A 21148-nucleotide genomic window follows, 5' to 3' on the forward strand; every position below is an offset into this window, starting at 1 on the left:
GCCTTTTCAACTTCTAATTTAAATCAAAACAAAGTTCAGTTGTGTAAATCTGCCACGGTTTTGGCTCTGATAACTTTTCTGATTAACTAGAAGCAGCATTGGTTGGGGAAATAAACATAACATTCAAGCAGTTAGTTTTACTGAAAACAGTGTAGCAGCCATGGCTCTGAAAAGGTTAAGAGCCAGAACACACCACAGTCTTGGACAGTTACCCTTTAAAAAAGGACTCATAAATAACAAGGTCAATTAGTTTACAAAATGAAGGGTGTGCAAGCAGTGCAATTGAAGTTAATCAGAATTAACATCCAGACGTGTTCTTATAGCAATCCCATAAATCAAAGTGTAAAGTAAACAGGGAGAGCCATATACAGCCAAATCTCTCCTTTTTTTTGGAGGAAAATAAATCAGAGGTGGTGAGATCAGAGCCATGTCTCAGATGGTCGCTCCTTTGTAGTATCATCCTTGCTGCAATAGGAAGCCTGAAGGAATAAACATTTGGGATAGGTAATGTCCATGAAATATTTATGGAAACTGCAATTAGCAGCGATTGCAAATCTCTGTTTTACCTCAAAGCCAGCCTTTTCAATGTGAGTGTTGTGCTCTCAAAGGGCCGGTATTAACCCATATGGCCCCTTCCCCCATGCATGCTTACATTCAGTCCCTCAGAGGTTGTTGTATACAGATCCTAAATGCTTCTTGACTTTTAGTAGATTTCAAGAAGAACGCGTTGCATGGATCAATTATTCTAATTCCTCCCAGCCTTAGCCATGTCATTCTCCTGTTCCCCCTGCTACTAAGAGACACTATCAGAAGAAGGGTAAATATGTCTTAGTGGTGTTGCAATCTCTATTTAAATATTTGGTGTTCTTAAAATCTCAACTCCTGCAGCCACATTATTCTTTCTGAACTTCACGACTATAAAGTAGGAGTTCCGTGGAAAGGAATTACAGTATATGTGATCATTTGGGATTCTAGTTTTCTATTTTTGAAAATTCACAAATTCTTTTATTTTAAAAGAGGCATTTTTCTACAATGAAATGCTGAAGCTTATTTTCCCAAGCCACAGAAGGCTTATAAAATGTAGTGGAGGGGAGATGTATAAGACTCAGACAGAGGAGATCTCTGCTTACAGAATAACAGGGAGGGGATGGTTTAGAACCAGCAGAGGCAATCAGGGACAGTGAAACACCTGGGGCTAACTGACCAGGGCCTAGGCTAATTAGAACACATGGGTGTAATTAAGAAAACCAGTTCAGACTGGCTATAAAAGAAGCTTTGCCTGATGTTAGGGTGCACTGGAGCTGAGAGGACAGAGGAAAGTGTTGTTGAGAGTAGGAGGAAAGGAGACAACAACCGAACATTAGGAAAATGAACCAAAAAGAGGGAAGGTGTGGGGAAGTAGCCAATGGGTCTTGGAGCTGTCTTATAGCAAGTGTTGGGGACTCACACAGGCAGCTACTATTACAGTGCCCTGGGCTGGAACCTGGAGTAGAGGGTGAGCCCGGGTTCCTCCCAACACCTACCTCCCCGTTTCCACTGAGGGATCAGGACTGTGGAGTTCACAACCAATTCAGGTGGAAGCATTGGCAAATCAACAGTCTGTTCATTTAGGCTAAAAGTCAAGAAGCATTTAGGATCTGTATACAACAACCTCTGAGGGACTGAATGTAAACATGCATAGGGGAAGGGGCCATATGGGTTAATCTGGCCCTTTGAGAGCACAACACATTTTTTGGGGAGTACAAGATATTTCAAAAAATTGCCCCATTGTGGAAAAAACCGCATCTAAACTGTGGTTTCACTTTCAACATTGCGCTTGTTCCAAACAGCGCCATGACATGATTATTCAAATAAAGTGCGGGATATTTAAATCCCTGCTTCATTTGCACTTTTGAAGTGCTTCATTTACATCCCTCTGCTGACAGAGGGGTGTAGTGCAGACAAGGCCTTAGTGATCTGAAGAACCAAGTACAATGAGCTGGAACTTTTACTAAAAGTGACTTCACAAAAGCAACCTATTTGCTTAAAAGGTATCTTGCTAAATATTTCCTGCCAGAGTGACTATATGTGCAATGGATATGGAAACAATTTGACCACAGTTTTCAACGCATGTCATTCTAAGACATTGCTATGTAACTCATGCTGTCTGTTACAAATGCTAATATTTGATCAAGTGGGATGCTGTATTCTACCATACAAGCAATCAAGGCTTGGGAAACAGTGTCAGGATTAACCTTTCCAAGATACACTGTCCTTGCAAGCTGTGGTGTGGCAATGTCAGCATGCTTAGGAAGCTCTAACTTGAGCACCTGAAATAAAATATTGAAAACTTGTTTATTTTGTCTATCAGTTGTTTCATCACTGACAGTCACAGCAATGGAGTTTCCTTTCAGAAGAAAGTGCTGTTTTTCTTCTTAAAAAAGAGTTGGTAAGTAATGGGAATACTATTGCTTTGACGTGGAAATGGCACTGCTTCCCTTACAGTGCTTGCTTAAAACCTGCTTGTCTTACAGCAGGTAAATCCATTTTATGCAGAGGAATGTCGGTTTTCACACACATTCAAACAAAATCTGAAATGACAGGCTCATGCTGTTGTTTGGCAGTTGTAAAATGCTGGAATGATCCAGTCACAATGCATTATTTCTTTACTGTTGTCAATGGCCCTGCTGTTTCAGCATCCTGTTTTTGTTTCTTTTCCTTCTGTTTATGTTTAGTGCTTTCTGAATGTACCACAAATTGTCTGCCTTCAAATTTGATCTACAAACTCCCTGCATACAGTACAGCACATTACCACCAGTGTGAAATTTGGCCTTGCCAGATTCATTGATGGTCCTGAACTATATACATATTACATATTTATTTATCTATTTAATTATGTAAATGTAAAAGGCATGCAAAAAAATAAGCCACAAGAGTGAGAAGTGTCACACACTGAAAAAGTGACACTGTCACTTTCAGTAAAATTTAGTTAATGTTTTTATTTTTCACAAAATGTAAAAACTAAAGATTCTCTGTCACACACACACACACACACACACACACACACACACACACACACACACACACACACACAGTTTTTTTCCTGTGGCAGATGGACATGTAGGATCCTTGGTGACCTTAAGAACATAAGAACATAAGAGTGGCCGTACTGGGTCAGACCAAAGGTCCATCTAGCCCAGTAGCCTGTCTTCCAACAGTGGCCAGCGCCAGATGCCCAGAAGGGAGGGGACCAAAGACAATGATCAAGCGATTTGTCTCGTGCCATCCGTCTCCAGGGACACTATTCCTACCCCCTGGCTAAAAGCCTTTTATGGACCTAACCTCCATGAATTTATCTAGCTTCTCTTTAAACTCTGTTATAGTTCTAGCCTTCACAGCTTCCTCTGGCAAGGAGTTCCACAGGTTGACTATGCACTGTGTGAAGAACTTTCACTTATTAGTTTTAAACCTGCTACCCCTTAATCAGAGATGGTGTATGCAAGGGTCCCACAATAAGGTTGCACAAATAATCTTAGTTCTGACATTTCCTAGCTTTGAGAATTTTCTCTCTGTCTGGACTCTTTCAGCTCTTAAGACGACTTTTGGTGATAGAAGTCAAGACCTTTTAATACTGTTTCTCCTATTCTGCCTCAAAATAATCTCCTCTGAAAAAACAAATAAATCCAACCCCTCCCTTATTTTATCCTTTTTTATGGCAAAATTGTTCATAGTTTATAGATGTTTGATAAGAAACTGTAAAAATTGTCTCCAAAATCTCATTAAGAACATCAAAATAAAAATTGCTACCAAAAATCTGCTTCAACAAGCTGCAATAAGGTCAATATTTTTGAGTGACATTGTTATGCTCTGTGCTGCGGGACTGATACAGCCCATCACACATCAGGGTCAAGAAAAAACCCTGAGAACCAATCTAAATAGTGTCCCATATCTTGGGACTATGTGGCTCAGCATCTACAACAGTTACCACATATCTATAACAATCCCCTGTGGTCGGGGCAGTACAACCCTATGGCCAGAGTCAGTAGAATAATCCTCCATGGTTGGGGTAGCACGTCCTAGTGGGCAGAGTAAGTATATGATAGGCTGGACCGCCACCCCCAGGTTCAAACTGAGGGCCCTGGTGGTAGCAGAGTCCCTTGCCACCAGTTCAGTGGGGATCCACTTGAAATACACTGAGCCTCTTAGCCAGGACTGATACTGTTTCCCTCTATAGTCCCCTTGGTCTCTTCCTACCCGATCCTATAGCATCCACCATTCAGTAACCTCTGTATTCAATGCAACTTCCCTCATCAGAGTATTTGGATATGGTCCTATTCGGCTGGCCATCATGGCTTGGAGTGTTAATGGTCCACTTCCTGGAATTCATGGTGCACCTCCTTCTCCTTCAGTGGTCAGATCACACTGAGCTCATCTCAGGCCTTTTATACCCTAGTACCTGGCACATACCCAGTGGAGCAGAAGGGGTGTGGCCTCTTCGACTAACAAAGATGGGTTAACAAGTGGTGTGCCAGTGCAGGGCTGATAACTCAATCACATTATTGAGAGATAAAAAATAGAAAACCTACTTTCTAGTCCAGAAGTTTCAAGCCACTGAAGTATTAAACCCTTCAGTTCTGTGTTCATGTAACTGTCACTGACTTCAACAAGTATTACTGGTGCATAAGGGTATGGCTACATGTAGTCATTCGAACTTGCAAATGAAGCCCGGGATTTAAATATCCCGGGCTTCATTTGCATGTTCCCAGGCGCCGCCATTTTTAAATGCCTGGTAGCTGAAACTACCTACCTGTGGCTACACGCAGCACGGGCTAGGTAGTTCGAATTAACACTCTTAATTCAAACTACCGTTATTCCTCCTTCTGCGCAGCCAGAAAAATCAGAAAATACCGGACATTGCACGTGTCTGGTATTTTCTGGTTTTTTTTTACCAGACAGCGCGCACAAATATGGGACTGTCCGGTACAATACCGGACACCTGGCAACCCTATGCGGAGACCCCAAGGCTGGGGGGGAAGGGGGACGCATCACGGAGGCTGCCTGCTGAGGAGACGTCGCCCCTGGGAAGGCTGAGAACCTGGCAAGTATGAGAGAAGTGACCCTCCCCAGTCCAGGTAGGAAGTGGCCCAGGGCAGGAGTGGGAGCCGCCTTTCCCACCCCGGCAACCTTGGTGCATTTCGGTTGGGACCCAGTGGAGTAGGTGGGCCCGGGTCCCCCTACCAGGGGCGTAGTCCCACTGTACTTCTGAACTGCTGCCGCAGGCCATCCTTAAACTGTGTTTGTTAAGACTCTGCTTATGGACTCAGGCCAGGGGGCCTGGCCTTAAAGGGGCCAATCTAAAATTGTGTATATTGGTACGGGACTTATTGGCCCAGACCAGTGGGCCCTGTTCTGAAGGAATAGTCAATGTGGGGATTTGTGGACTTGGGGTCTTTCCTGGCCCATCAGAGAAGGTCCTACCACAGTGGGTTACTTCCCTCAGTTGGGAATGTTACCTTAATAAGCAGAAATTCTTTCAACTGTTTTCTCTGACTGCTATAATTATTTCAGTCTTAGCTGGCTGGAGCTAAATCCAAATAATTCCCATTTACCCAAAATCTCAAAAACTGAGTCATTTATTCTACTACACATGTGGGATCTGAAATGGTGATGTGGTGTTATGAACCATTAGCATATCTAGAGTCCTGAACCATTGGCAAATGCAAATCCTGAATATATATTTATATTATGAAAAACTCTAGACAAAAACTAAGACAAATAAAATTCAGAAAACACACAAACATTATGTACACTCCATGCAGACAGAAAATAATGTGTTATTTTTCCAGTCCCTGTGACTCAAATAGTTGATGGTATATGTGGATGTCTTATGAATTGTCAACATATTAATACCACATGGTCCTTCTGTAGCTCCTTGTCCTTCTGTAGCTCCAAAGACCTAGTGGAGTTCCTAGTGACTTGTGTGAGTAACATGACCAAGAGTTTGTTCAATAATGTACTTAAGTGGCACTCTTTAAACTGCTGACAGAGAGGTTGTCACAGCACATTGAGGAAGATTTGTATCTATTTCTTTAAAAATAGTCTTACTGACACTTTAGTTAAAAAAATTCACTTTGTTTACAAGAGAGCAGAATTTTCCAGTTTTGCTATTCAGCTATCTTTATGTGTCTCAGTAATCTGTTCATGTTCTATAGCAAATAGAGTAGGTGCATGAGGAGATGATTTAAAAGAATTAAAACATGAATTAGGTAGTCTATTAGGAGCTTAATACCCAAGAAACATAGGAGATGAATATTTATAATAAATAAAGAGGAAACACATAAAATTTAAATATTCATAGGGTATAGGCTATACTCTGCTTCTCTGAAGAACTGCAAAATCAGTATAAAATTGCCTAAAACTAATTTCCTTTGTTATTTATAAGTAAGACATCAGAAATGAATGAGCTTTATGGCTTTGCATATGTATCTCAACTCCTGATATCTTTCCAGGAAGACTCTCCAAACTCAGTATTTATAATACACAAGATACCATTAAAAATACTATTAGCATTTGTGCTAAATTAGTACAAAACTGAAATAAATTTGACCAATATTTTTTGCAGAATAAGTGGGAATATGCGGCCTGCTTTATGCAGTGTATATCTTCCCTTGCAGCCAAACAAGAGTTTATTTCAATTTGTCACCAGAATATTTAACAGTGCCTAACGGGGAGGAAAAAGGCTTGACAATGTCAGAAAATATAAGTATGATGATAAAGCACTTTACAAAGAGAATGGAATTGAATCTTAGAAATGACAGACAAGTCTCCATGTATGCCATGAATTTAGTTCTTCAAAAGTCATTGTTAGGGCAGAATTGTACTCCAGTATATTTCAGTGTCCATTTAAATAACACACATGTATGTTTTTAGCCCGCAGTTGTGAACAAAACTTGGAAAGTGTAAACCAAGTGAAAACTGAGGAAAAGTACTACTTGAAAGTAGGAATAAGAGATCCTCCGGAAAAGAGGTTATTTCTGGAGGATCGTGTCCAGACTGGCGCTTTTCTCCGGTTTATCTACAAGCCGGAAAAAAGCAGCAGCCATGAAAATGCAAATGCCGTGGGAGATATTTGAATCCCCCGCGGATTTGCCTATTCCAAAGTGCTACATTTGCATCCCTATTACGGAATAGGGGCCAATGTAGAGACAGCCTCAATGTATAAAAGCAGAAGTTACTGAAAGGAGTACAGCTCCCCTGGAAGATAGTTCCACAGGTGAGGATTTTTTACTTCTCTGCGCATGTATTTCAAGAGTTTTCACCGTGAAGACTTTCAGCTGCAGCACTGAGGCAGATTGTAGCTGTTAATATAGATTATGGAGAGGAGAAGTTTCTGGTGTATTGAAACTATTGAAAATTACAGCTATCATGTGAAGTGCCAGGGGTTTCCTGGTTCTCTTTATAACCTAGAAGACCCAACAGAGGAGTGTGAAATAAGAGTCAGTTCTGCAGGAAGCCAGCCTAAAGTAAGATTAAGTAGGTTATTGCTTTGTCTGTTTTTATGCTCAGGGTTATCATTCTGAAACAAACAGGGTTATCGTTTTAAGAAAAAAAAACAGTGTTACTTCCAAAACTTCCACTTACGGGGGTTATCATAATTTTAAATCTAATTTCCATTTATATAACATGAACCTAAATGTGTCTTAAAAAACAAGTACTATGAAGAGGAATCTGATTTTGATAGGACACTAGAGTGATGTATTCTCCGTCAGTCCGACACAGAACTCAGACTGCATACCACTTCGGCAGTCAAGTTCCTAGCAGGAGTAAATTGATGTCGTTCTTGCTATTTCTTTAAAAACACATCCCCACCCTCTTTCCTACCATCACCATCTCTGCTTTCCTTGGGAGGAGTTCCGCCCTGTTTTTTTTTGCTCCACATCCTTATTTCTTCCAGCACCTGCATAGCTGGAGATGTCAATGTTCAAGATAGATAGTTTACCAATTTCTGTGGCTAAGACATCCATTCTTTTAAGTAGTTATGGATTATAAATGCAGTTAGCAAAATTTTGTTGGCTGGGTCAGGAGTCTTTACGGTAATGATCCAAGAATGAGAATTTTTCATCAGTCCAAATTTAAAAGTCAATGTTGCAATCAGGCATCTCTGATAGAATTTATAGCACCTTAAAGACTAACAAAACATGTAGATGGTATCATGATATCATCTACATGTTTTGTTAGTCTTTAAGGTGCTACTAGACTATTTGTTGTGTGTTAAGTTTTTCCTGTTACAGACTAACTCAGCTTCCCCTCTGAAGAATTTATTGTGTAAATGAACAGCAATATATTCGTATGTCACCATCATAATTCCACCTGCATACAGAGAAATGAACACACTTGTTTCTGCTGTGTTGTGGCAGACAGCAAGGATGCATTGTCCTTTCAGGTGCTGGAGCTGCAACTCCATCTGATTCAATACTCTGGCAGATTTTGGAGGCAGGGAAGAGTGTGTGGAGAGGAAAGACATTGATGAATTCACAGTACAGTACCACTATAATTGTGGAACAGCTCCATTGCCACTATGTGGTAGGGGAAGAGCATTTCCCTTACCTGCCTCCATCCAACTACCACAAAAATCTCTGTGTCAAGCCTGTTTTTCAGGACTTCATACGGGAACCAGTTGAGCCAATATGTTTAGGAGCAAATGTAAACTGAATGCTCATTAATATGCACATTTTAGAGACATCCTTGATGTCACCATGTCAGAAATGTCAGCAATTTTTATCCAATTTATATCCTCCCCATGTCAGCAATTCATATCCATAACAATTATCACTGAACTTTAGGCCCCAATATCCATTACATCAAATTAATGCACAATTAAAGCATTTTACAACTTTGGCAAGGGTTTTTGTGGTACTGGACTTACTTCTTAACAATTAATGCTATCACGGCCATTAGTGAAAAGCAATACCACATGAAGGGAAGAATAGAAAATTATTAGTCAGTCCTGACATCTAATGTATTTGTGTAGAGCTGTTCTCTCCTTTTTCGGATTGCTTTATGTGGCTCAACGGACCAGTCATACCTTTCTTTTGATGTTACATTAACTACCAGGTTTAAGGATTATGACAGAAAAATAAATCAACACTTATAGATTGGTTGGTTCAAAGGCCTGTAACTCTGGAAGACTCTTAGTTCAGGTGAAAGTTTAATTCCCTCCCAGAAAAAGTTTAAATTAGTTACAGTGGTACATTGTAGATTAGCAAAAAATCTAAACCTTTAATCTGTACCTCATTTCATATGCTGTTTTGCCAGCTGCATCCACAGATACACTTTAAAAAGGTTTCAACTGAAAGATTGTCTTCATAAGCCATACTGGAAATTAATCAGGATGATTATATTATTAGAACATTAATTCACAATTTATTTCAATGGAACTTATCATAAATGCAATCATCCATACCAATCTATTGTGATGGCAAAATAATACAGGTAACACCCAAGTGGATTATTTATACCATCCTTTCTGTTTGCTAGGAAGAATGAAATTAGCATAAATATTAAGAGTCCAAAGCTGCCTTCCACAGGGAGGTGGAAAGCAAAGAAGCTACTGTCATGTTTGAGAAGGCCCAGTCCATAAAACATATGACTGAAGCTTCCCAAGCTTAGAAGATCTTGAAGGGCACACCATGCTGGGATGAAATGCAAATATTTTGAAGGATAGGATTAGAATTTAAAAGGACCTTGACAAATTGGAAACTTGATCTGAAATCAATGAAATGTAATTCACTAAAGACAAGTACAAAATACCCAACTTAGGGGAAAGTCACATGCACAAATACAAAGTGAGGAATAACTGGCTAGGCTTTTCAGTACTGCTGCTGAAAAGGATCTGGGGCCTATGGTGGATCAAAAATTGAATGAGTCAATAATGTGATCTTTATAAAACAGGTTGTATAATCTTGTTAAATCTTGGAGAGCTAATATTTTTACCTGAGTGGACAGTCAAAAGTTACAGGCCCTGTGAACGTTCCAGGAAAAGTAGAAATTGATTATAGGAGTCTGAAGTAGAAATTGATTATAGGAGTCTGATAATTGTTTTTAATGAAATCTTGCTTAAAAGGAATGTACAAAGCGTCTGTGAAAGCAGGAGGAACTAAAGGCAAAATAAGATGTTTCTTAGCTTATAGCCCAAAGCATCTTTAGCCAGGTCATGCCCCAAAGCAGTATCCTTAGGGTCATACCATGCTTAGAGGCTTCTGTTTGGATTTCTTCAGACTTTCTGCCACTTCGATATTGTGTTCAGCCTTCCCAGACACACACACATATTTTCTTATTCAAAACATTTAGCAAAAGCCCCTCCGCCTACACAGTTCAGAACTCCTGGGTAGGCTCACATAACCCTCCTTCCAAGACAAAAGGGCTATGATCAATTTATCCTTCCATTTATTTTAATTACAGGGTTTGTTTACACTCACTAATCTCAGTGAGGATTTAATATAACCCGTAACAAGGTTACACCTAGTTTGTAACACCAGTTCAGGTTTGCTCATCATCCCAATGAGGCTAAAATGATGACACCTAACAACCATCTTAGACCAAAAGAAAGAACAATTTAACATATTTACAGTGTCTGTCAAGATAGTTTTGTAACACTACCCAACTACATTTTATTCCCACCTATATCTCTTTAGGAATTTTTTGTCTCCCTGGATATTTTCTCAGAGTGCTCCTCAGTTGTGCTTATGTTTCTGGGGTATTTACTGGGGTTGACAATCCCCACTCATTATACGCTTGAATGTGGGCCTATACACCATCAAAAGGAATGGGATATGCTGCGCCCCTTCCTGTGGAGGGTTCACCTCGCTATCTTTGTAGGATAGCATCAAAGTTCTGTTGAACTTTTCTGCCATCCTGGGAGTGCTGTCAGTTTTGTGCATCACTAGAATCTCGCAAGCATATTACAACATTCTAGATTAAAAATGTCTCCTTTTTTTTGTATGTAGATTGCTCAGGACCCAAAACCCGGGAAGAATTCATTGACAATGACCTTTGCTCCCATCCAGCCTCTTGATTTCTGATTGGCTAAGCCTGAGGCTGTTTTGTGAAGTAATCCATAGATACCCTTACCTGTCCAAGGTAAGGGCCCAAGAAAGGCAATAACAACATGCTCCAATGGTGAGACCATGAGATACTGTTGCAAAGGGGCCCTCAGAGTTTTAGAATGAGCCTTTTTGGCAATGCAAGCTCCAATATTTCCTGCACCATTTGTCTACATCCTGCCTGCATTTTACCCGATAGGACTTTTCTCTTAGCTTAAATAAGGGATTTGCAACCCTAAAATGTTTAGCAGTTTTAAGATCATGACAACCTCTGACCCTTCTTTTTTAATGTATCAGGTACAGGCAGCTGGTACCTGTACCAATCACCTTCTGGTTTCTCCCAGCTGCTATATCACATTTCATTATTAAACACCAGGCTTTCCCCCTGTGCCAAAAAGCTTTTTCTGGGTTATTGTGAAGAGACACTACATTCCAAAATGACTCTGTTTGCCTGTTTACTTTCCAATCTCACACGATCCTGACATCAGAATCTTTCTTTCAAAATGTTTTTAGTTGTTCTGGAGTCTGGTTCTGCAATCCTACCCTCCTTGTTCCAGGAATGAATTAGAAATATGGGAACTTCAGTGAACTTGAGGAAGAAAGGCATGTCCATCCCTGGAGAAACTAATTTCTTGCTCTCCTGATTGGATGGCAGCATTTGAAATTAGCCTCTCAACAAGGTCATCTAAGCAAGGCAGTACCATGTTTGTGCCCACACTTGTGTTAGTTGTGACATCACAGAACTGTAGTTTTCCCAACTACCTGACAAATTGCCCCTCAGGATTCCTGAATCTAAAGAGCCATTTCAGAGAAGCATGGCGTGACCATAACACTTTCATCACTACTTGTATAGTAGGAAATGTATCTGGCTTTAACCTTTGCTAGAAATTCCTCTTGGGAGGTACAGTTTCAGGAAAACGTCCACGTTTGCTGTAATTAGCTACCACCCTCTCAAATCCGAATTCTTGAGTCAATACTGTCACCAAACCATAGCACTAGCATTTATGTCCAGTGCGAAAGTGGTTTTGGAATATGAATAGTCCAAAGCAAGATCAGTCACAAGAGTCAACTCTGAAAATGCTATATATCACACTTTGTTGACCACTGAACTTGTTTCCCTTTCTCTCCTAGTCTATGAAGTGATTTTTGCAATGTTGGCAAACCCACTAATGAACCTTTTGTAATAGGAGAAGAGCCCTATAAAGTTGCATATCTGAAAGAGTCTGGGGAGTAGCTCTGTACAGTCTTAAGTTTCTATAAGTGGAAATTCCCCCCTCACTAATTGTGGGTCCAAAGTGGCCTTTAGGAAAAAAATTAACATTTCTTTGGGTTCTGTTTCAAATTAGCAACCTTCAGCTTATCCGACCATTTGTAAATATTTTAGCTCTTCTGCAAATATTTTAGTATGAACCAGAATATCATTAGGTATAACAATCTGAGAGGGCCATGTCATATAATAACCTGTCAACTAGCTTCTCACATGTGTCTGGTGCACTGCAGGTTCAAGAGCAGGTTAGACATCTATCAGAGATGATCTAGACAGTGTTTGGTCCTGCCATGAGGGCAGGGGACTGGATTTGATGATCTCTTGAGGTCCCTTCCAGTTCTAGTGTTCTATGATTCTAAAAGCCACCACTTCAAATAGGCAGGTGTAGTCTTGCTATGAAAACAATGTTTTTGTTGGCAAGTGAAAGTTGATCTGTAACAGCATGGTACCCTCCTCTCTTGAGCACCTCTTCTGGTGGGGTGAATCTGCAGTCTTTAAACAGTCCCAGCCCTGGAATCGGGCCATACTTCCAGGGCTTCCTCCACAGAGGGAATGTTTTTACTCTTTCTGGTTCACCCTGGTCCCAGCTTGCCTGCTGGGAGTAGTTCAGATCCCCTTCTGGGGGTTTAGCGCTTTTAATTTTATGTCAGTGGTCTCAGGGGGAGGGAGTAGGCTAGTCTCACCCACTACTTGAGGTCTAAGCCCAGGAACCCTAAGAATAGAAGCCATGTGCTGCCGTGTTCCTTTAACAAAATTGCTTTCAATTCTCTGGGACATTTTCCAGTGGCTCCACCCTTCACTGATACTTCGCCCTTACTCAGGGTTCTATTACATTCACACCTAGCAGCCAGCCAGGAACTTACTCCTTGTTCCCCCAGGCGCTGACAGCAGTGAGCTGTCCATGGTGCTGCATTTCCCTTCAGCCAGCTGGGAGCATCATGTGCACTCCTCTGGCTACTGCAAGGACCTGAACTCTATACTGAACTCCGGCCTCTTACTGACAGGCTACGTCTACACTGCAGGCTTCTTGTGCAAAAACTGTTTTGTGCAGGAGTTCTTGTGCAAAAATTCTTGCACAAGAGCACGTCCACACTGCCACGTGATTTTGCACAAGGGATGTGCTTTTGCGCAAGAGCATCCATGGCAGTGTGGATGCTCTGTTGTACAAGAAACCCCAGTTGCCCATTCACACTGCCTTCTTATACAAGAGCTCTTGGGCAAGAGGGCTTATTCCTCATGGAGAGAGGAATAACTCTTGTGCAAGAAGCCCTCTGTTCCAATGCTTTACTGTAAATTTACTTGCACAAGAACATACATGCAGTGTAGATGCTCTGCAAGTTTTTGTGCAAGAATGGCCATTCTTGCACAAAAAGCCTGCAATGTAGACATAACCTTATAGTAACCTGCAGCCCTCTGACTGGCTAGATGTGATTGCTCTAGGAAAATGGGATATACCTGGAATGGGATTGTTTCTCATAAAACTATATAGAAAGAGACAGAAACACCAGGTAGGATAAAGAGGCTGGTTGGGGGCATGCCCTCTCCACCCTCCTGTCCAGGAATGCCTCAGCCTGCACCTCACACACCCCCAGGCACCCTTTAGGAGGGTGGGGGGAGGCTGATGCTCCCCTGGATTCATATAGGAATGTTGCTGGTTGTTCCTCTTCATTAGGAAGTGAGGGAAAAGTGGAAAGTTTGCTTCACTCTTCACTCTGGCTAAGAAACATAGGGGACAGATGACGCTGGACCTGCCTTACCTGCGGGACATGCACCCATCTCCTGGCTGTACCTCCTGTAGCTGCAGCCACCATGAAGAGATGCTTCTCACCTGGCCCCAAGCTGTTGTGGTGAAAGAGGGCTGGGGCAGTCCTCTCCCCAGAGTAGCTTGCATACTGAACTCTTCATCCCCAGTCCCACCCCAGAGCAATGAAGCATGCACATTTTCATTTTATCCCCAACCCAAATTAACTGAGTTAAAGTTCCAAGCAATGCTGTGTGAACCTTCTAATAGTCTATAAATGTTTCTTCTTTCTGGAAACTACTAGGTGGTTGTTTATTGAGTTGTTTTCCCCTATTATTATGTTTGTCCTGGACCAGTGAAGTACAACTTATATGTTTGCTGCATCAGGGGAACAACTCCTGATTCCTAACCAGAATGTCTTAGGGTATGTCTAGACTGCATCCCTCTGTCAGCAAAGGGATGCAGATTAGGCAGATCAACATTGCAAATGAGGCAGGGATTTAAATATCCCACGCCTAATTTGCATAAAAATGGCCGTGGTGTTTTGCCGACTCAGCACTTTGTCAGCAAAGTGCGGCAGTCTAGAGGGGACCTTTTTCGACAGATCCTTGCAAGGGGCATAAGGGATCTGTCAAAAAAGGCTTTCTTTAGACTGCCGCTTTTTGCAGACAAATTGCTGAGTCGGCAAAATGCCACAGCCATTTTTATGCAAATTAGGCGTGGGATTTTTAAATCCCTGCCTCATTTGCAATGTCGACCTGCCTAATCTGCATCCCTCTGCCGAACTCTATTATGCAGTGTAGCCTCTTTTTTGCAGCTACCCCCTGACTGGTTAGGCCCTTGCAGCTTCCTCCTCATTGGCTGGGGTTTTGTTTCTACTGGTGGGCACATTTGCATATGCCTTGGTACACATAAAAAATATTTCACACATGGATAGAAAAAATCTTCATACGGAAGAAAAAAGATTAAAGGGAATGAGTTTTCTAAAAAAAAAAAAGCCTATTGAATAGAGATATGAAGCAGCATAAATTAATATGTCACCATGTTATAGCTGAACAAAAGACAAAAATTTTTGGGTTTTGTCCCTTTTTCAAATTGATTGAATTCATCTGAGTTTCTCCCATACTATATAACATACTAGTATCCTATTTCAGGGTAAGAAGAGAATGGTAATCTATTTACAAACTAGCTTTGAGGGTTGTTAGAGAAGAAAAAGGTGATGCAGGAGCAGATGGGGTACACAGACCACTTTATTGCGGACGCATGTTTACCTCGGACCCTCAACACAGCATTCCAAATGGCAATGATCTGGCACCAGTTACTCCTTTATCCATTTTAGTATGTTAATTCACATGTCTATCACTACTTTCCATAAACCCTTATTTAGCAAAGTTAACTCCCATACAATGAATATTAATGAATGAATACAATTGTAGCCACCCCTGTTTGTTGTTTACTGGTTTTTAGTTGAATCAGCATTACATACTGTCTTAATCAGCAGTTTACAGGGAAGGGTAAAAGTGCTCTGACCCTGAAAATATTTTACAAAGCAGGCAAGAAGACAAAACAAGAAGATAGTGTTCAGGGTAACTATCTTTCTAGGCTGCAAGGACAAAGAAGAAAAAAACACTATTCCAGACCCCTATTAATTTTTACATATCCCAGCAAGGGTCAAAGTGGAATTACCCTAATCTCAACAGCACTTGAGCCCTTGTACATATTTGTTATAGTACTTGTCATGTATGCTCATGTCAACTTTTATTGTACTTATGCAGGGCTATTGATAAGACTTGGTGTCATGACTGGACAATCAAATTAGTTTAGTTGAGGCCTTCACTATGCAAAGTTCAGTTGTCATCTTATATTTGATTGTGTAATCAAACTTTAGAAGCAGTGTTTTGAGAAGTGGAGGCACTTACAATATTGCTACCTTATGTGATGAATGGAACATTTAAGGGGGGGGGGGAGAAGACATTCATAATGAAATATGCTCTCTAGTGAGAGTAAAGCGCTGCACGTGAAAGTACAATTATGGTATACATAAAACATTTTAATTAATGTATAAAAAATAATTGTTAGAAAACTTAAAGAGTTACTGGATTGTATAATAAAGGAATGAGATACAGTCAGTAACCAGATGTATTTAAAAGAAATATTACTGTGGGCTGTAAAATACTGCAAAGCAGCCTATGTTCTAAATAAGCCAGAATTTCCAGAACAAGAGTGTCTTTGCTATGGGCCAAATCTTGTGGTTCTTATAATTTATTTCTGGTAATCCCCACTGTGCACTAGCTACTTTCTAAACAGAAGACAGGAATGCAGGATGGAGAAGGAGTTATGGCTGCGTGGAGCACTATTATTTCCATTAATTCTCATGCAAACTTCTAATTTGAAGTCTATCACCTCTCTAGCAAAACACACCATGTAAAATGTCTGTTCCCTCCTAATAATTAGAAATCCTAATCTTGAGGAGGGAAATTAGTTACCTCCAAGGGAGGGAAAGCACACTCAGAACCAGCTAACCCCCTACCTTTGGGCACCTCTCAATCCAGAGAATGCTACCTGCACCAGCGATTGCTCATTTTCCTCTCCCCCCATTTTACCATCTTAGAATTTTATCTCAAACCCTCCCCCTCTGCTGCCACCCCTAAGCCTCATGCAGCTACATCAGAGACTTACGGAATTTTATAGACCATAGGGCCCTGGTAACAGACCTTGTGGGATGGCAACAGTGCAACAGTGAAGCAAGCTGAGGTAGGTCAGGCCATCAAGAAAGTACCTCTAGCCTCTGCCTGAAGCCAGACAAATGGCCAAGGTCCTCTCCCTGTGTAGAAAATACCCCCTCCTCCAACACCTAGCTTGGGCAGCACCTCCCACTGGTCCTTTCTGCGTGGGTTAGCACCAGCAGCCCAGGACTTGAAAGGGGAGCCACTCAGCTCAACCAAAACAGGACTTGGACACCAGAGAGCTCCCAGACTATAGGACCCAGTCAATAACATAGACCCTCCCATGACCCCACACACTAAGCCATGCAAACTGGGGGGCACTGATTCCCCCTCACAAAGGGACAGAAAGTGATTTTTCACTGGACAGAGTAGGAGTTCCAGCACCTCAGCCCTCAAACTCCTAGCCTGGCCCCACACCTGGCTCCCCTAAGCTAACATCACACCTCAGCCCCTGCACTTTGTCCCCTTAGCCCATCCCAGCCTGTCCAATGCCTTTCTGGATGAGCTCCTTGCCATGAGGCTCATAATTTGGCAGTGCCTCTGTGACGAACCAGGCTGGGTCTGGGCACCGCCAAGGGCATCCGCTCAGGGTGAATTGCTCAAATTCGGGGCTCCTTACAACCCCCAGACTGGAGACTTTCCCAAATAGGCCACAAACCTGTCCCACAGAACGCTTCAGCTGCCTGCCTGGCCAGCCAGAAGCGTCACGAGCAAAACCCCTCTGACACCCCAGTGCTCTCTGTGCCCCAAACGGCCCGGGCCTGCCCACGGGTGAGGGGTTTTAGAATCCAATCTCACCTACCCTGAACAAGTTCTGTCTGGTTCTAAGAAACCAGCCACAGATCCCAGGTCAATATACACTCTGGATCTTACCCACAAATCACCCTTTAGAATCTAACATCTAAAGGTTTATTACTAAGAGAAAGAAAAGCGTGAGAGTGAGGTTGTGAAAGTATCATACATTACATGCATCGAATCTCCCAGTTCTCGATGCAGGTTCACAGCAGAGATACTATAACTGCTGGCTTAAAAGTCCTGGGTGTACATCCTATGTCAGGATGGGTCCACAGTTCTTCCTGGCTCGTGATTCCCTGCGAGGCTGCATCTGGGGTCAGGAGCGGATCTGAAGACCAAGATGGAGTCGGCCACATGGCATATATATCACCCCCCTTCCCGGCTTCTTCTAAACTGGAGAGAGTCACATGGTCTCTGACCAGGCACCTAGATTTCTTCATAGGTGGGTCCCTGGTACTTAAGAGACCTATTGTCTCTGGAGCCTTGTTAATTAGCATGTCCATAGGCTGAGCCCATTGCTCAACCACATACAGAGAAACTCCCAGTCTCCACACAGAGTACATATTCATCACTCCACACACAGACATTATACTGATATATGAAGAGCATATACAGAATCAGCATAAAGTAAGCTTTTGTTTGACACCTCACATGGCCCCCTTTGTACCAACTTTTGGGGCAAAGTAAACGTAAACTCCGGAAACGTGACAGCCTCCCAAGCCCTGGCGCAGTGGAGCTGAAGCAGCAACAGCAGTGTGAGCCCAAAGCAATGACAGATGGGGCTACCTGGACAACAGAAGTTCCCACAGGGGCTGTATGGAGAACGCAGGTGCAGGTTGGTTGCTGAGAAGGAGCTGAAGTTCCAGCACTGCTCACTGTGCCACCACCACCACCACCACCACCACCACCAGGCAGCCCCTCTGTCTCATCTGCTGCCAGCATCTGTAGAGGGAATGGGTGCGAATCCATTGTCCTAGGGGGGTGCCTAATTTTCCCATAGCTACAGCCGAGCCTTTGACCTACATAAGCATAGGAGAACATTGACCTTCAATTAAAGCCTTTGGGATGGATTCCTTTGGATAATAAGGACATCAGGATTCAGCCCTGTATTAGTAGATGCCTGCTTCTTACAGTGTCCGAATCAGTATTTCCTGGGCAGATGAAAAGAGTAAATGCCTTCAGAAAATCTTCAGTGTCTATTAGAAGATTTCTTGCAACATCATAAATTCTAATCACATCAAACCATCCTCCGGTATTACACATGGTCAAGTGACTATTCACATATTTAGGATGTGTTTTAAGGATTTCATTAGCATGACTTCCTTACCAAATGATGACATGCACGTCACCTGGGGAAAGAAAGAGGGTGACCGAGAGAAAGTTTACACAGAACAATAGAGAAAGAAGCCAAATCCTTCAACTGGAGACTAAGAGGCCTGAAGAGTCCATCACATAAATGGAAGAAACTGGTGGTATGCATCTGATGGTGCAGAAGAATAAAGAAAAAGGTGGGATGAAATTTTTCATACCAGGCTCCTAATTCAAAAGAGTTAACGAAAGCAACAGAATACTGTAGTGGTTCCAAGGAAGATGGGAGGGAGCTATCTTAACAGCACAAACAAGGTAATAATGAAGTACAGAAACAAGAAAATAAACTCAGTAGCAGCGCAGCTCAATGAGCTTATCTTTTGAAGATAATCAGAAGTTTTGAGGTATAACAAACCCCAGTTGTAATAGACGACTCCAGTAATTTACATATTGACTTTAGAATTTAGTTCCCATGTATACCAGTAAGTAAACCCAGAGGAATCCCACGGTACAGCCCTGACTTTCTGATCTCTCATATGCTGGATTATTAATGCCCAGTTCTGGTAAAGAAAAGGAACAAGATTAAGGAGAATGGAAGAAAAATCAGCTAAATCAAGCATATCAAATGTAAAGTAGCTAATGAATAGATATCCCCTTCTAGAATACTGTGCTTCCTTTCCTTTCCCCATTTGGTGAGTATATTTCCTTTTGCACTCATTAGTTCGAGCTAGGTAGGGTACTGAGGGCAAGCGGAGTTGCAAATGAAGCCCGTGCATGGAGTTCGGACTAAGGGGGATTTAAAAATGGCGGCGCCGGGAACATGCAAATGAAGCCCGGGATATTTAAATCCCGGGCTTCATTTGCAACTCCACTTGCCCTCGAACTAACTAGCTAGTGTAGATGTACCCAAAGTGAGGCAATTACAGCACTCAATATGGTTTGAGAGCCCATATGAGAGTTTCAGCTTATTAGAGCAGAAAGAAAGGGATGATCTTAGAGGTGTTAATGAGGAAGATGTGGCACGACTTGAACACAATCCCGTGGCATTTCAAAAGGGCAGTGCTGTGGGAGCCCAGGATCAGCTGGAGTCCCCAAATGACCCCGGGCTTAGTGCAGTGCTGCCCCTTTGAAATGCAGCGATGGGTGTGGGAGCCTGGGATCAACTGGAGTCCCCAAATGACCCTGGGGGGGCTCAGTGCAGTGCTGCCCTGTTTGAAACGCAGCGACGGGCGTGGGAGCCTGGGATCAGCTGGAGTCCCCAGCTGATCCTGGGCTCCACATTGCGCTGCCTCTTTGAAACGCCACAGCAGCATTTCAAAAGGGCAGTACCACACAGCTGATCCCAGGCTCTGCTCATGCTACCCCTTTGAAACACAGCAGCGGCGTTTTAAAGGGCCAGCGATGCATGGAGCCTGGGCTCAGCTGGGGACTCCAGCTGATCCCAGGCTTCCACTGCACTGTCCCTTTGAAATGCCCATCACTGTATTTCAAAGGGGAAGCGCCACGGAAACGCCTAATGTGTGTTAAAAAAATTAACACGTTAATTGTGCTCTGCCTTAAATTGCAGGCATTAATGCGCATTAATTGACAGGCCTAGTTTGTAGCCAACAGTGGACTAGGTTATGTGGGAGGTAGAGGGGTTAAGGACTAAAGTACACAGATTCATCTTTAGGATTAATCTTGTCATGTAAGCAACTGCTGTTGGTGCTGTGGATATTATATGCAACTGTGAATAGTGAATAAAGGGGTACATGAAGCTATTGTGATGTAACTCACGCTATGAAAACATTTGAGATGTGTCTTAACTCTTGGAGCTTAGGAATACATAATGAAAACACTCCTTCCTTCCCCAAATACATGGAATGAAAGGCTGACTTCTGTCTCATTTGAGAACCTGGAAGAAAACTGCCCAGTTTTGGTATTTTTAAGTGATCTATGTGCAGCTGAACACACGGAGAAAGATTAGAATGGTGAGTAAAAGAAGAATGAGAAATAGGTAGCAGGCCAAGTCATGACCAACATAAAATGCCAACCCACTGGCGGGATGCATGCCTGAGAATTTTAATTGCAAATTCAAAATAAACAAGATTTAATTATAGCTAACATATTTTGCTAAGATGGTGCAGATAATTGATAGTAATGTCAGCAGGGCCTTGGTGGGGGTGGGGGGGAGGAGAGAGGAAAGAATAGTCGTTTACAATTTAAGAAGTAGAAAAAAGTATACTGGGAA

The sequence above is a fragment of the Pelodiscus sinensis genome, chromosome 2 (genome assembly GCF_049634645.1).
Source record: "Pelodiscus sinensis isolate JC-2024 chromosome 2, ASM4963464v1, whole genome shotgun sequence".
Taxonomy (NCBI): domain Eukaryota; kingdom Metazoa; phylum Chordata; order Testudines; family Trionychidae; genus Pelodiscus; species Pelodiscus sinensis.